This window comes from Schistocerca cancellata, chromosome 7 (assembly GCF_023864275.1).
Source record: "Schistocerca cancellata isolate TAMUIC-IGC-003103 chromosome 7, iqSchCanc2.1, whole genome shotgun sequence".
Classification (NCBI taxonomy): Eukaryota; Metazoa; Arthropoda; class Insecta; order Orthoptera; family Acrididae; genus Schistocerca; species Schistocerca cancellata.
Genome location: NC_064632.1, coordinates 167941310 through 167958601, shown reverse-complemented (window position 1 = coordinate 167958601; position 17292 = coordinate 167941310).

The following is a 17292-nucleotide window of genomic DNA, read 5'->3' as shown; positions in this document are numbered from 1 at the left end:
AGAATGGATCGAGAATAGGGGTGCTTGCGATTCCACACCTTACAGTCGGATACGGCGGGTGCAGTGGCTCTTTGTACAGAAAACGCGGCTAATAGTACACCAGATTTGGCAGTTCTGTGTATTCACTGCACACTGTAGTGTAAAATGTTTCACGTCACCCCATAAAATATTGTCCGGCAACATGTCATGAGTTTCGATCCATGCCAGGAACCAAGAGCACATTCAGAACACTGCTGTGGATCACATGGTTTCAGTTGCTGCACAGTCTGTATTTTGTACGGGTAACAGTGTACGAGAACGCATAACTTTTCGTACTGTTGAACATGGGATAGACAATACTCTTGACAATGCACGCGCACTATCACTATCTGGGGCACCTGCTGCATGCTCAGCTAAAGCAACAGCAACCTCGTCAATAACGTCTTCTTCCAGGGGCTACACCAAGCTCACCCGTGTTTTCGGATTTCATTACCAGCTCCTTTAAACCATTTAATGACTTCGGACCTCTCCTCGGACCTTTCGGCCGGAGATACCGTCTCAGTGCAGCACTTTAATTGCTGCCATTCACATAAAACAGTTCCTCTGACAGCGAGCGGTCTCTCTTCTCGATAGCCATACTGTTCACTCAACTTCTGATTTGTCAAATGACAGAATGGATGTTATAACGACATAAAAACAGTGTATGGTGGAAGATTCGCAACTAGTAGCCAAAACTGGAACTATTTTTTACCAGCGTACGTGGGTCCCTCGTTAACGCTTTAGAATATCTACCAAGTTCCGCTGCCGTATGATTATTACAGCCCACACTGGACTTCCGTGAGTAACTACACTTTAATTACAACCACCCGGTAATACACTCCTGGAAATTGAAATACGAACACCGTGAATTCATTGTCCCAGGAAGGGGAAACTTTATTGACACATTCCTGGGGTCAGATACATCACATGATCACACTGACAGAACCACAGGCACATAGACACAGGCAACAGAGCATGCACAATGTCGGCACTAGTACAGTGTATATCCACCTTTCGCAGCAATGCAGGCTGCTATTCTCCCATGGAGACGATCGTAGAGATGCTGGATGTAGTCCTGTGGAACGGCTTGCCATGCCATTTCCACCTGGCGCCTCAGTTGGACCAGTGTTCGTGCTGGACGTGCAGACCGCGTGAGACGACGCTTCATCCAGTCCCAAACATGCTCAATGGGGGACAGATCCGGAGATCTTGCTGGCCAGGGTAGTTGACTTACACCTTCTAGAGCACGTTGGGTGGCACGGGATACATGCGGACGTGCATTGTCCTGTGGGAACAGCAAGTTCCCTTGCCGGTCTAGGAATGGTAGAACGATGGGTTCGATGACGGTTTGGATGTACCGTGCACTATTCAGTGTCCCCTCGACGATCACCAGTGGTGTACGGCCAGTGTAGGAGATCGCTCCCCACACCATGATGCCGGGTGTTGGCCCTGTGTGCCTCGGTCGTATGCAGTCCTGATTGTGGCGCTCACCTGCACGGCGCCAAACACGCATACGACCATCATTGGCACCAAGGCAGAAGCGACTCTCATCGCTGAAGACGACACGTCTCCATTCGTCCCTCCATTCACGCCTGTCGCGACACCACTGGAGGCGGACTGCACGATGTTGGGGCGTGAGCGGAAGACGGCCTAACGGTGTGCGGGACCGTAGCCCAGCTTCATGGAGACGGTTGCGAATGGTCCTCGCCGATACCCCAGGAGCAACAGTGTCCCTAATTTGCTGGGAAGTGGCGGTGCGGTCCCCTACGGCACTGCGTAGGATCCTACGGTCTTGGCGTGCATCCGTGCGTTGCTGCGGTCCGGTCCCAGGTCGACGGGCACGTGCACCTTCCGCCGACCACTGGCGACAACATCGATGTACTGTGGAGACCTCACGCCCCACATGTTGAGCAATTCGGCGATACGTCCACCCGGCCTCCCGCATGCCCACTATACGCCCTCGCTCAAAGTCCGTCAACTGCACATACGGTTCACGTCCACACTGTCGCGGCATGCTACCAGTGTTAAAGACTGCGATGGAGCTCCGTATGCCACGGCAAACTGGCTGACACTGACGGCGGCGGTGCACAAATGCTGCGCAGCTAGCGCCATTCGACGGCCAACACCGCGGTTCCTGGTATGTCCGCTGTGCCGTGCGTGTGATCATTGCTTGTACAGCCCTCTCGCAGTGTCCGGAGCAAGTATGGTGGGTCTGACACACCGGTGTCAATGTGTTCTTTTTTCCATTTCCAGGAGTGTATATAGAAAAGAAACCACTTTGTTTCGTAGAACCGGAGTATCAGTAGTTTATTAATACGGCTACGAAGTCTTTCGCGATAGCGTCGTTGGACAATAAGTTCTCGGTTTACTTGCCGCGTCAGATTCAGAGAGAATCCCAAGCTTTCTATGACTGCCTCCATCATCGTCATTATGGGCTTTGTGTGACTGTTGTAGAAATGGACATGATCCCACTTTTATACCTAGAGGACAGCATCTTATTGGCTGCTGCTCAAATTTTCGGCTTTGTGAACCAGAGGTGCTCGTACTTTTATTCCAATCGCACCCCATACTATCGCGACATGCACTGGGTCGTATGAGGGCGACGAAAGCACTCTGGCGACGTTCGTTCTTTTCAGAGCACGACACAGGGGTGCGCCCATCGCGATTCTGTACGCGGAACCGAGACTCGGCGTAAAAGGCGACGTGCTAGCTCTCCTGTGTTCAGTGTTGTTGGATGCGCCAGTGATAGCACACCTCTTTCTGTTGCCGTGACAGTGGTCGACATGGTGACAGCCCGTGGCGCTCCGGTTGTCGTCGCATTCTCTGTGACGATACACGACTTGCTGCAAGCAAATCCATTTCCTGTCTCGAGGTAGGCGATCCTGCACAGCAGAACTAACAAAATATCTGTCCTCTCGGGCTCTATTTGCTTGTGACCACTGTGATACCACACGGTATGTACGCCGGCCGGGGTGGCCGAGCGGTTCTAGGCGCTACAGTCTGGAACCGCGCGACCGCTACGGTCGCAGGTTTGAATCCTGCCTCGGGCATGGATGTGTGTGATGTCCTTAGGTTAGTTAGGTTTAAGTAGCTAAGTTCTAGGGGACTGATGACCTCAGATGTTAAGTCCCGTAGTGCTCAGAGCCATTTGAACCATTTTGAACGGTATGTACACTACTGGCCATTAAAACTGCTACACCACGAAGATGACGTGCTGAAGATGCGAAATTTAACCGACAGGAAGAAGATGCTGTGTTATGCAAATTATCAGCTTTTCACAGCTTTCACACAAGGTTGGCGCCGGTGGCGACACCTACAACGTGCTCACATCAGGAAAGTTTCCAACCACTTTCTCATACGCAAACAGCAGTTGACCGGCGTTCCCTGGTGAAACTTTGTTGTGGCGCCTCGTGTGCGAAGGAGAAATGCGTAACATCACGTTTCCGACTTTGATAAAGGTCGGATGGTAGCCTATTCCGATTGCAGTTTATCGTATCGCGACATTGCTGCTCGCGTTGGTCGAGATCCAATGACTGTTAGCAGAATATGGAATCGGTGGGTTCAGGAGGGTAATACGGAACGCCGTGTTTGATCCCAACGCCTTCGTATCACTAGCAGTCGAGATGACAGTCATCTTATCTGCATGGCTGTAACGGATCGTGCAGCCACGTCTCGATCCCTGAGTCAACAGATGGGGACGTTTGCAAGACAACAACCATCTGCACGAACAGTTCGACGACGTTTGCATCAGCATTGACTATCAGCTCTGAGACCATGGTTGCGGTTACCCTTGACGCCGCATCACAGACAGGAGCGCCTGCGATGGTGTACTCAACGACGAACCTGGGTGCACGAATGGCAAATCGTCATTTTTTCGGATGAATACAGGTTTTCTTTACAGCATCATGATGGTCGCATCCGTGTTTGGTGACATCGCGGTGAATGCACAGTGGAAGCGTGTATTCGCATCGCCATACTGTCGTATCACCCGGCGTGACGGTATGGGGTGCCATTGGTTACACGTCTCGGTTACCTCTTTTCGCATTGACGGCACTTTGAACAGTGGACGTTACATTTCAGATGTGTTACGACTCGTGGCTCTATCCTTCATTCGATCCCTGCGAAACACTACATTTCAGCAGGATAATGCACTACCGCATATTTCAAGTCCTGTACGGGCCTTTCTGGATACAGAAAATGTTGGACTGCTGCCCTGGCCAGCACATTCTCCAGATCTCTCACCAATTGTAAACGTCTGGTCAATGGTGGCCGAGCAATTGGCTCGTCACAATACGCCAGTCACTACTCTTGATGAACTGTGGTATCGTGTTGAAGCTGCATGGGCAGCTGTACCTGTACACGCCATCCGAGCTCTGTTTGACTCAACGCCCAGGCGTATCAAGGCCGTTATTACGGCCAGAGGTAGTTGTTCTGGGTACCGATTTCTCAGGACCTATGCACCCAAACTGCGTGAAAATGTAATCACATGTCAGTTTTAGTACAATATATTTGTCCAATGAATACCCGTTTATCATCTGCATTTCTCCTGGGTGTAGCAATTTTAATGGCCTGTAGTGTATTTCGACAGGGACTTGGCCATGAACTGAAATTATTTCAAAGTACAGAACCCGTTGTAAATCTCAGGGCAGCAGGATAGAAGTAAGAATAGATTTGTGATAATGAAACTCTACTCCAGGAACTACACCAAGGCTAAGATCTCCTTAACTAATACTACAAGGCTCATTTCAAAAGTTCTGCACACTGTGAGACAGAATTAAGGAAAATAATTTATTTTACAAAATACCTTTACAGGCCTTCCGTATAATTTCTGTTCTCGCTTACAACAGCACCCAACATTTTGGCAACTTCTGTATTCTGGGTAGGGCACATCCATTGTTGAGCTGTCTTATTACTCAGGTCAACTCGCTGGAAGCTTCATAAATTGTATCAAAACGTTTTCACAGAGTTGTATACATGAAAGAAGCCTGGAAATACTGACAGGTTTCAGATAGATTATATAATGGTAAGATAGAAATTTAGGAACCAGGTTTTAAATTGTAAGACATTGCCAGGGGTTATGAACTGCAGATTGAAACTGAAGAAACTGCAAAAAGGTGGGAATTTCAGGAGATGGGACCTGGATAAACTGACTAAACCACAGTTTGTACAGAGTTTCAGGGAGAGCATACGGGAACAATTTACAGGAATGGGGGACAGAAATACAGTAGAAGAAGAATGGGTAGCTCTGAGGGATGAAGTAGTGAAGGCAGCAGAGGATCAAGTAGATAAAAAAACGAAGGCTAATAGAAATCCTTGGGTAACAGAAGAAATATTGAATTTAATTGATGAAAGGAGAAAATATAAAAATGCAGTAAATGAAGCAGGCAAAAAGGAATACAAACGTCTCAAAAATGAGATCGACAGAAGTGCAAAACTGCTAAGCAGGGATGGCTAGAGGACAAATGTAAGGATGTGGAGGCTTATATCACTAGTGGTAAGATAGATACTGCCTACAGGAAAATTAAAGAGACCTTTGGAGAAAAGAGAACCACTTGTTTGAATATCAAGAGCTCAGACGGAAACCCAGTTCTATGCAAAGAAGGGAAAGCAGAAAGGTGGAAGGAGTATATAGAGGGTTTATACAAGGGCGATGTACTTGAGGACAATATTATGGAAATGTAAGAGGATGTAGATGAAGATGAAATGGGGGATATGATACTGCGTGAAGAGTTTGACAGTGCACTGAAAGTCCTGAGTCGAAAAAGGCCCCGGGAGTAGACAATATTCCATTAGAAATACTGACAACCTTGGGAGAACCAGCCCTGACGAAACTCTACCATCTGGTGAGCAAGATGTATGAGACAGGTGAAATACCCTCAGACTTCAAGAAGAATATAATAATTCCAATCCCAAAGAAATCAGGTGCTGACAGATGTGAAAATTACCGAACTGTCAGTTTAATAAGTCACGGCTGCAAAATACTAACGCGAATTCTTTACAGACGAATGGAAAAACTAGTAGTTGCCGACCTGGGGGAAGATCAGTTTGGATTCTGTAGAAATATTGGAACACGTGAGGCAATCTGACTCTACGACTTATTTTAGAACCTAGATTAAGGAAAGGCAAACCTACGTTTCTAGCATTTGTAGACTTAGAGAAAGCTTTTGACAATGTTGACTGGAATACTCTCTTTCAAATTCTAAAGGTGACAGGGGCAAAATACAGGGAGCGAAAGGCTATTTACAATTTGTACAGAAACCAGACGGCAGTTATAAGAGTCGAAGGACATGAAAGGGAAGCAGTGGTTGGGAAGGGAGTGAGACAGGGTTGTAGCCTGTACCCGATTCTATTCAATCTATATATTGAGCAAGCAGTGAAGGAAACAAAAGAAAAATTCGGAGTAGGTATTAAAATCCATGAAGAAGAAATAAAAACTTTGAAGTTCGCCGGTGACATTGTAATTCTGTCAGAGACAGTAGGGGACTTGGAAGAGCAGTTGAACGGAATAAACAGTGTCTTGAAAGGAGGATATAAGGTGAACATCAACAAAAGCAAAAGGGGGATAATGGAATTTATTCGAATTAAGTCGGGTGATGCTGAGGGAATTAGATTAGGAAATGAGACACTTTAGGTAGTAAAGGAGTTTTGCTATTTGGGGAGCAAAATAACTGATGATGGTCGAAGTAGAGAGGATATAAAATGTAGATTGGCAATGGCAAGGAAAGCGATTCTGAAGAAGAGAAATTTGTTAACATCGAGTATGGACTTAAGTGTAAGGAAGTCGTTTCTGAAAGTATTTGTAAGGAGTGTAGCCATTTATGGAAGTGAAACATGGACGATAAATAGTTTAGACAAGAAGAGAATAGAAGCTTTCCAAATGTGGTGTTACAGAAGAATGCTGAAGATTAGATGGGTAGATCACATAACTAATGAGGAGATACTGAATAGGATTGGGGAGAAGAGAAGTTTGTGGCACAACTTGACTAGAAGAAGGGATCGGTTGGTAGGACATGTTCTGAGGCATCAAGGGATCACCAATTTAGTCATGGAAAGCAGCGTGGAGGGTAAAAATCGTAGAGGGAGAGCAAGAGATGAATACACCAAGCAGATTGAGAAGGATGTAGGTTGCAGTAGGTACTGTGAGATGAAGAAGCTTGCACAGGATAGAGTAGCATGGAGAACTGCATCAAACCAGTCTCAGGACTGAAGACCACAACAACAACAACAACGTTTCTTAAATTTAGGAAACTAATCAAAGTCTGGTGGGCTCATATCAGGTCTGTACGGTGAGTGGAGACGTGTTTCCCACTCAAATTTGTTAAGTGTTTCTCTCACTGGTAAGACAATATGCGGTCTTGCGTTATTGTGCAGAACGAGGACACCATCTGCAATAATGTCAGACCTCCTCTGGCCAATTATTGGGTGCAAAATATTTTGCGGAAATAGTGTGTCGTACACGCCTGTTACAGACGTCCCCTGGGGAACTCCATTTGTAGCTATGGCTTCACTCACGTGATAAGTAAAGATCATGACCAGTTTCATCTTTGATAATTTGTTGTGAAATTCTTTCAGGCATGGAGATTCGGAACTTTTCCATTGTGGCGACCGAGACTACAGTTCTGGCTTAAAAACTCGTAGCCAGGTTTCATCAAGTGCAACTGTCTTTTTGAGAAACTGTTCTCCTCCTGTTCGATAACGTTGAAGCAATTCATCTGCGATTCTTTTGTAGCTTTTAGCTCTTCACTCAGATCAAGCGGAACCCATATGGCAGCAACTTTTCTCACCTTTAACTTTCCAGTAATGATTCTGTAAACTGAAGTGACGGGTATTCTGGCGTCATATGCAATTTTCTCACATGTTTCTCGTCGATACTCTCAAAATATCATTAACAATAACCTGCGGGGGAGCAGTCTGTTACAGTTGATGCTATTCAACTTCTTTGGTTGTCCTCAGTGCTTACCCGACTTTCACGGATCGAGCACACCGCTGTCATACTGTGTTACTCAATTCTCACACACCTCTCTCAGAGTGTTGGAAATTTACGTTTGGTTTTTTACAAGTAGGGATACGATTTTGATGTAGGACCGCTGGTCACTACATATAATCCGACCTGACTCGATTTCAGATTCCATTTTAAAACTTAATTACTCACGGCACACACACGCGAACTACCAAACACACATACGACCATCACGCCTGAAGTCTCGCTCACAACTAAAATGCACAGTGGGCATATCATTTGAAATGATCCTCCTGTATCCAACTCAGAACTCGTGCCGAGGCAAGTCGGCTAACTATTCCTCAGACTCTGTCTCGTTAGCAGCGGCAGCATGCCGAGGCTAACAACTGTTGTTTAAGTTGGAGACGGGGTGACGCGCTACGCAAGGGTGGTGTCTCCTTACTACCGCAGACCTATTCTTGTCCGGGTCGCGGGCGGACCCGTATTTCTGTTGTTCGGAAAGGTCGCTTTCTTGGACTATACAATATTAGGAAGCATTTTTAACATTTCTTCTGACGTCTGTTTGTGTTTTTCTTGGCTATAGTCACATACAAAGTGCAAGTTTCCTTTCATTTTCGTGTTCGGTACCCGTTTGTCGCTCGGCGCCGGGATATCCCCAGCTCGGACTTCAAATGATGCCGCAACGCTCCGGCTGATTCTGGCTGCCAGCTACTAGATGCGGCTTTGGAATAGTTTCTGAGTTTGATACTTCTTTTACCTGTTATGGGATCGAGGTTTTCGACAAATATTTAAATTATATTTCTGAAATAAGAACATGTTGCAAAATTTCTGCTTGGGGGTACAATGGGAATATCGACACCTTAAGAGATTTATCTTTCTGTGTATGAATATGTCACTTGCATCAAAAAATGATTTCACCATATGTGACACAGGAATGTTAGACACATAGCTGTACCTGAAAAGTCGAAAAATGTGGGATACCTTCGGAGCTATACAAAGCATTTTCTTAAGTCTGCAAACCATCGTTATTGCCCTCAGTACCTGGGTAATATCAACACTCCTACAGGGTAATACCCACAGTATGACATTCGGACAGAATAAGATTCCTTTTCTAAGAAAGTAACACAATTTATTATGTTAACATACATAAAAAAGAGTACAAAATGTTGAAAATGGTGACCAACTCCCAAAAAAATACATAAATAAAAATAAAATAAAATCAATTTCTACTTTATTGAAACCTGCAATTCTGTTTATACTTGTTGCGGATGGTTTTCTTAACCTTACTGTAGGATTTCTATTTTTAAAACCATTAACTCAGTCTTCAGCAGCCATTTCAACAGTTTCACTAAAACTGCACTTCTGGTCTAGTTTGTGGACAAGGTCATAAACAGTTCGCCGCAAATGAAACAGTGCAATGCCAAGAAAAATTATTGTGCCAATGTAGCATATGATTGACTAGTTCTTCTTCCCCCAGGAAGGATTTTTGTCTGAATTTGGTTTTAATCGACAGTAAAGCGTAATTCTTAGTATGTTCAGCTCTCGTGATAAGCTACTCAGCGATCTCCCTGACTTCATTAAACTTCCTGCCTTTTTTAAGGGATTCATCAGTCTATGTATGCCTGTCGGATTTTGTTTTCTTTGTACTCTCATATGAAATAGGATATGAGACCTCACTAAAGTGTTAAAAAATGTTTTTTTTTTCTAAAATTTAGAGCATGGCGACCTTGCTGACATTATCCCAGATTTGTCTGTCGATATTACCACAAAAACCGGCCGTTGTGGCCAAGCGGTTCTAGGCCCTTCAGTTCGGAACCACGCTGCTGCTTCGGTCGCAGGTTCGAATCCTGTCTCGGGCATGGATGTGTGTGACGTCCTTAGTTAGGTTTAAATAGTAATAAGTCTAGGGGACTGATGACCTCAGATTTTAAGTCCCATGGTGCTTGGAGCCATTTTTTTGTATGTATTGAACTTGGACAGTTCACTGTTAGTCTTTAGCTTCTTTTTCCACAGTTCAGTACATCTTCTTCCTGTTTTTATGCTTAATCTGTGTTCAGCTTTTGACGGACTATCCACTGGGCCATCTTACCTGAACGGGGTGCGATGGGGAGTTTCCCTTGTTATTTGACGAAACACGGTGTCGGTGTTGCCTGGTACGATGGTGTTCTCCTGGTCTCTGCTGTATACCGACTGCACGCAGATGGAGTTAGCGCTTCCTCCACTGTGTGGCTGTGCTGCAGTGGTAATAATGTGCATATTCTCGCAATTGATACTCTCCATGCCACTTTGACGTATGTTGCATGGAGTCTCGATGTTGTTGTGCAAAGTCCTCCTGAGGATACGAGAGACACCCATAAACAGAAAGCACGCCACACACCATGGACATCCTCCAGAGAGGCGTAACGACTTCGCTACGGCTGGATAAAGATCCTGCTAGAACGGGACCAACGACGACCGGAGAGAATCGTTCAGAAGTGCAATCCTTCCGAAAATTGCTGCAGATTTCATTGCTGGACCATCAACAAGTGTCAGTGTGTGAACCATTCAATGAAACATAATCGATATGGGCTTTTGGAACCGATGGACCACTCGTGTACCCTTGATGACTGCATGACACAAAGCCTTACGCCTCGGCTGGACCCGTCAACACCGACATCGGACTGTTTATGACTGGAAACATGTAGCCTGGCCGGATGAGACTCGTTTCAAATTGTATTGAGCGGATGGATGTGTACAGGTACGGAGACAACGCCATGAATCCATGGAGCCTGCATTTCAGCAAGAGACTGTTCAAGCTGGTGGAGGCTCTGTAATGGTCGCGTGTAGTTGGAGTGATATGGGACCGCTGATACGTCTAGAAACGACTCTGACAAGTGACACGTACATAAGCATCCTGTCTGATCGCCTGCATTCGTTCATGTCCATAGTGCATCCCGACAAACTTGGGCAATGCCATCAGGACAATGCGACACTCCACACGTCCAATTGCTACAGAGTGGCTTCAGAAACACTCTTCTGAGTTTAAGTGCTTCCGCTGGCCACCAAACGGCCCAGACATGAACGTTACTGAGCATATCTGGAATGCCTTGTAACGTGCCGAACGTGCTGTTCAGGGGACATCTCCCCCCCCTTCGTACTCCTAAGGATTTATGAACAGCCTTGCACGATTCATGGTGTCAATTCCGTCCAGCACTATTCCAGACATTCTGTCGATTCCATGCCAAGTCGTGCTGCAGCACTTCTGCATGCCTGAGGGGGCGTTATACGAGATTAGGCACGTGTATGAGTTTCTTTGGCTCTTCAGTTTTAGTAGAATATCCAATTGTGGCTACTTTGGGTCTTGAGGTGCGCTGTTGATACTCTAGAACTACTGTTGACACAGTGATACATTTTGTCAGTGTGGCGCCAGGCATCCGCTTATACCCTAATTTAGGTAATGGTTGTGCACTTGAGAAATATTTTTGTGACGTAAGACGCAAGAATAACATAGTATGTGTTGCGTGCGTCCTCCCCGCGCCTGACCATACCCTTGATGACTGCACGACACAAATCTTTACGCCACGCCTGGGCCCGTCAGCACTGACATTGGACTCTTGATGACTGGAAACATGTTGCCTGGTCGGACGAGTCTCGTTTCAAGTTGTATCGAGCGGATGGACGTGTACGAGTACGGAGACAACCTCATGAATCCATGGACCCTGCATGTCAGCAATGGACTGTTCAAGCTGGTGTCGGCTCTGTAATGGTGTGAACGTGTGCAGTTGGAGTGATATGGGACACCTGATACGTTTACATTCGACTCTGACAGATGACACATACGTAAGCATCCTGTCTGATCACCTGCATCCGTTCATGTCCATTATGCATTTCGAAGGACTTGGGCAATTCCAGCACGACTATGCGACGCCCCTCACATCCAGAATTGCTAGACTGGCTCGAGAAACACTCTTCTGAGGTTAAACACTTCCGCTGGCACCCGTACCCCCAGACATGAACATTATTGAGCATACCTGGCATGCCTTGCATCGTGCCGTTCAGAAGAGATCTTCACTCCCTCGCACTTTTACGGATAGCCGTGCAGGATTCGTGGTGTCAGTTCCCTGCACCACTACTTCAGACATTACCCGAGTCCATGCCACGTCGTGCTGGGTCACATGCGTGCTCGCGGGGCCCTACACAGTATTAGGCATGTGTACCAGTTTCTTTGGCTCTTCAGTGTATACTATTTATTTACTTAAAAAAGTACTAGAAGAATTATAATTGGAAAAACACATAACAATAGCCAAATGAAACTGAAATTTTCATTAGCATTTCGTTATTATCAGTGAAAAAGAATTAATAGTCAAAGTTAAACAGTGTTATGTTGTAAGCTAAAAATAATTATTTGCGCACGTGTTCACCATTCAAGTTAGATCGAATATCCACATATGTCTGTGCCGCTGCGCTGAACATTTGTTCACTATGAACACAAGTAGGATGAGCGGATAAATTTTTAAGTGAAATTGGGCTCTTATACATGGACTAGAATCGCAATAATCATAAATGTCAGCATTTATCAGAAGCAGAAGTTCTTTTAAAAAACATGTTAGATGTTCTTAAAAAGAAGGAAAGTGATGTTCCAAATCCAACTCGTTACTAGTTGTGACAGGTAATGCAACCTTATCATGTGAATCCCATAAATCATCATAATTTTTGAGGATGCATTTTCTATATCTGCATCTTACGTTAAACATGTTTGTCTACCCTCTTCAACATCTACGTCCATACGAGCTTTTCGACATGACGAGACTCATTCTGTCGTAGAAATGATAATATTTCAGTCTTCGTGTTTTCCGTTTCATCGCTAGTCAAATACTTCGTTTTAAAACGGGAATCTATTAGAGCTGCAATAAATAAATGCAAAGTATTCCTTACATAAGAAAATCTCCTCTGCGAACTTGGATTTACTGGCGATGGCTGCCGACCTACGCAAGACAGTGTACTACAGTGGGCGCCAAGTATATGAAAGCTTTGCGACTGTTACGGTTTTAATTTTCAGGTGTCCAGCGCGAGTGCGCAGTTCTAACAGTTAGTTCAGTTTCGGCGCTTGCTAGAAATCTTCGGCTTCGTCCAAACGTTCGGCATATTTTGGTCGAAGCTGAAGGTTTGGCCGAAGGTGAGATTTTTGGCTGAAAGGGGCCGAAGCCGAAGCCAAAGCCGAATGTTCTGTCGGACACTACTGTCAGGTCTCCTCAGACGTCATACGAGCACCTATAAATATCTACAATGTTCTGGTTTTCCGCTAAAACAAACTCGAGGGCAGCTCTCCGCTTGTAAGGCACATCCGGTATAGATGCTATTTTGAAGGCTACGAATAGAACCGCAATTGCTCGGAACTTCATGAAACTATGGGGGCTGAAGCGGGAATATTTCACAGTGTCCCACAGAAAATTCCGTATTTTTTCAAGCAAAAATGTTTGAGAGGAAAAATGTGCTGCATTAGTTGTTGAACACCCCTCGTACTTATGTCAATCTTCATGCACTGGTTTCACTACTGGAACAGTGTTCACAGACTGGTCATACCAAGTGAACATTTAACTGTTTGCCACGTAACCCATTCACGCTCAAGACAGTTAATGAATATTTTCTTTCAATAAATTATTGTCAGTTCTTGTTCATTTGTGTTGTTTTCAATGTTTCCATAGTTCATTTTTAAAGTTTTTTGCACTCTGACGAGGCTGTGTAGTTGCTGCGTGCAAGTCACCTCAGTAACAACAATTGCTTTCGGTGGAAGGAGTTTCGTTCCTGCCACGTTTATGTTGACTGGCAAGGGCATTTGAGCATTTGACGATCAGAATATGGCGTAATTTTAAATATTGTATAGATATGGGGAACAGACTTTTCTTTTTTAACGGAATACACCGCCATTTCTCAGCATATTTCTGTATATTTCGTGTGTAAATTCGAGGTTTCGGCTTTCACATCATTGTCGAGTACAGTGATCTTAGACCATCAAAGTACGAGTATTTTGCTATGTACTGTGCAAGATCATATTTCACATAATTATGGAGTACAATGTTCTTAGATCACCATCGAAAAATTTTAGACGTCATTGTTCGGATTCGCATTAAAAATAGATATGCCGTCTGCCGCACATATTATTTAGGCATGGTGTCGGATCTTTGGGACCGCTCGCATAACGCGGGAAATCCGTGTTCAAAAAATGGTTCAAATGGCTCTGAGCACTATGCGACTTAACATCTGAGGTCATAAGTCCCCTAGAACTTAGAACTACTTAAAACTAACTAACTTAAGGACATCACACACATCCACGCCCAAGGCAGGATTCGAACTTGCGACCGTAGCGGTCGCGCGGTTCCGGACTGAAGCGCCTAGAACCGCTCGGTCACATCGGCCGGCTATCCGTGTTCGAATCCTGGTCCAGAACAAATTTTCATCTGACTCCGTTGTGTTCTCTCAGTGCTTCCCTTTTAACATTCTGCGTGGTGTCTGTTTGTTCCATATCGTGTCTCCCTACCACTTTCTCGCAACGACGCTCTGAGCGTGTTGTTCAGGGAATTGACTAGTTTGAACCTGGGACCTGTTGCTGGTAAGGAGACGTCAGACCACACATGACATGTAGAGTTCAGAAGAGTTCAGTGAGCCTAGCGATGATATAACCAAATACTTACTGATTTCAGCGTGAGCTCCACTGCACTCCCTGTAAAAGAATCTTAATACTAACTAAATTTGTTGGTTTAAAAAAAAATATCTGGCTGTGTTTTCATCTGACCAATCAGGGTCTCATTGTTAACCTTAAGCTCCGCCTACAAAAATTCTGTCTGTCTAATGAGAAACGTTACACTTTTCGTGGTGGGGCAATGTTTTTAAAGTTTGCAACGTAACAGAGACGCGAAAAAGTCTCACGCTAAAACTTGCAGCTGGTGGGTCCTTTTTGTGTTATCGTAAGATCTATACTGTTCTTCTGGAGGGCTCTATCTTTTAACATGGGCTGGGTGGTGGTCCTGACGTAACAGAGACGCGAAAAAGTCTCACGCTAAAACTTGCGGCTGGGGTGTGGTCCTAGCGGTTAGCTGGCGACATGGGTGTCCGCCCCTTATCGTAGGGTCTTCCAGCTTAACACGGTTCTGCTCTCGGCTTCTGTTCTCGTTTCTGCCCTCGGAACTGCGTCTGTCTCACGGTGGGAAGGTATGAGATGCATTTAGGCATTCTTGTGTTAGTCTGTGGTATTCCATTTGCTCACTCGTTACTCGTATTACTTTGGTTAATTTAATGTAAGGATTTATTCGGAGCTATGTGACATACTACTGGACTTGCTTATCATGTCACGGTTTTCATGGAAGGTGTTGGATTTGCCTGACACCTTACACCCTGCACCAAAAATATACTTCGGAATGTATATCGTATATAATATGTGCGCCTGACAGCATATCGATCTTCCAGTGAAAGTGCACAATAATATCTGATGTATGACATACCGCGGGAATACGGTAGGGCTGCGAGAGAAGAGACAGAGGACATTACTCTGTAGTGTGCGGCATACAGAGATTTGGGCGCGAAGGTGGACGTGCTCAGAAAGTAATAATAATAATAATAATAATAATAATAAAAAGAAGCTGAGTGGACGATCAACAACGAATTTCAACAGATGTCATGCGACGTCAGCTACGACCAAATACAACGAACAATAACGAAAAAAATGGAAAAAAGGCGTTTAACGCGGCTGCTGGTGTAAAGCGGGTACTCCGGGTTTGAATCCCGGGCCGGAACAAATTTTCATCTGTCGCCATGAAATTCCCTCTATGCCCCATAGTGGCAAAAGTCGGAAGTTCCTTTCGTCAAGAAATTTTAAATGGCCAACGGCGTTCTATTTTTTCGTCCGCGTCCCGTTTCGCGTTACGTAACTTTTAACTATTCAAGTGGTGAGGCGCGGCACGCGCTATCGAGTTGAGCTCCCTTCTCCGCGGCCTGGAGGGAATGAGACGCGAATACAGAAGACGTCCTTCCCGTTTCCGTTTCCGGTCCATCAGGCCATCGGCCGCCGCCGCCGCCGCCGCTACTGGAGCGGACAGCAGACGGCGGGGCTCTTGTTTTATGGGCCGTTTGTCTCCGCGTGTCTCCCGCAAACCTCGCCCGCACAGCCCCAGTCTGGCTGCCAGTCGAGGGGAAAATCTGGCCATACAGAAGCTGACAAAACCTGACGGGCCGCAGTAGGGGGAGCGGGCAGAGCCTCTGTGCTGTGCTGTGGCGTACGTCAGTACCACTCCCATCTACGGACAACCAGGACAAAAATGTCCGAATATCTGGTATTTATCACGTGACTGATGTCTACTGGCGTCCCAGATACCTCTTCGGGTATACCACACCAACAAAAACTTCTAAAACAGTATTATCTTCAGTCCTTATGACTTCAGTAAATACTGAGAATAGATTTATAAAAAAATTTCTACCAAAAAAATTGTATGATTTTTAGAAAATTTTGTAATACAATAAGATTATGACTTTCGTAAATTTACATAGTAAATATGGGGTCGACAATGGGGAAAAATAGAAGTGAGTCAGTGAGTTACCATCTGTTTACCTGCGTCCCCAGTACTGCAGTGGTTTAGAAACGATTAGTCTTTCCACCTGGACTTTCGTTGAACGTATTCACTATCGCGATTTCCGCCTATAATGCTATTCTCATGTGACAGCTGTAATAACGTTAATTGGTTAAAGACAAATTTAATTATCAGAATACATTACGATCCAAACATTTTTGTAAAAATTATTATTTTTTAAAGTAATTATACCTCTTTCCCAATCAGTGAACAATGTGTCAATTCGTAATCGTTTCTCTCCTCGAGTCAACTATGTTTACGTATTTCACATATATAATGTGATATGAATCGTCGTCGTCTGTATAAAAAGACATACTACTTCATGAGAATGTGAACAATGTCTTAAACCTGGACTCTAAGCACGAATTAATTCAGCGTCTTGTAAACACATTACTTATTGTAATAATTACTATCGAATTCCTGTCATACCATACTTTTAATTTCGCCTGTCCGTCCACCACGTGTTACATCCATAAACTAAAGGTCTTCAACATTTACTGGGTGCTGCTACAGAGTGTTTCACAATGTTTTGCCGATTTCGGATTTGAATAACACACAAACTAAATCCGAAAAAAAGTTGAACATTGTTCGCAAGGTATAATATTTATTCAGGCTTAACACTGTAATACTGTATCGAACAAATGACGACTATTCGCGGCTTTTCAGCACTCGAGACGTTTCACCCAGTTATTGAACACGTCTTTCGTAACTGCT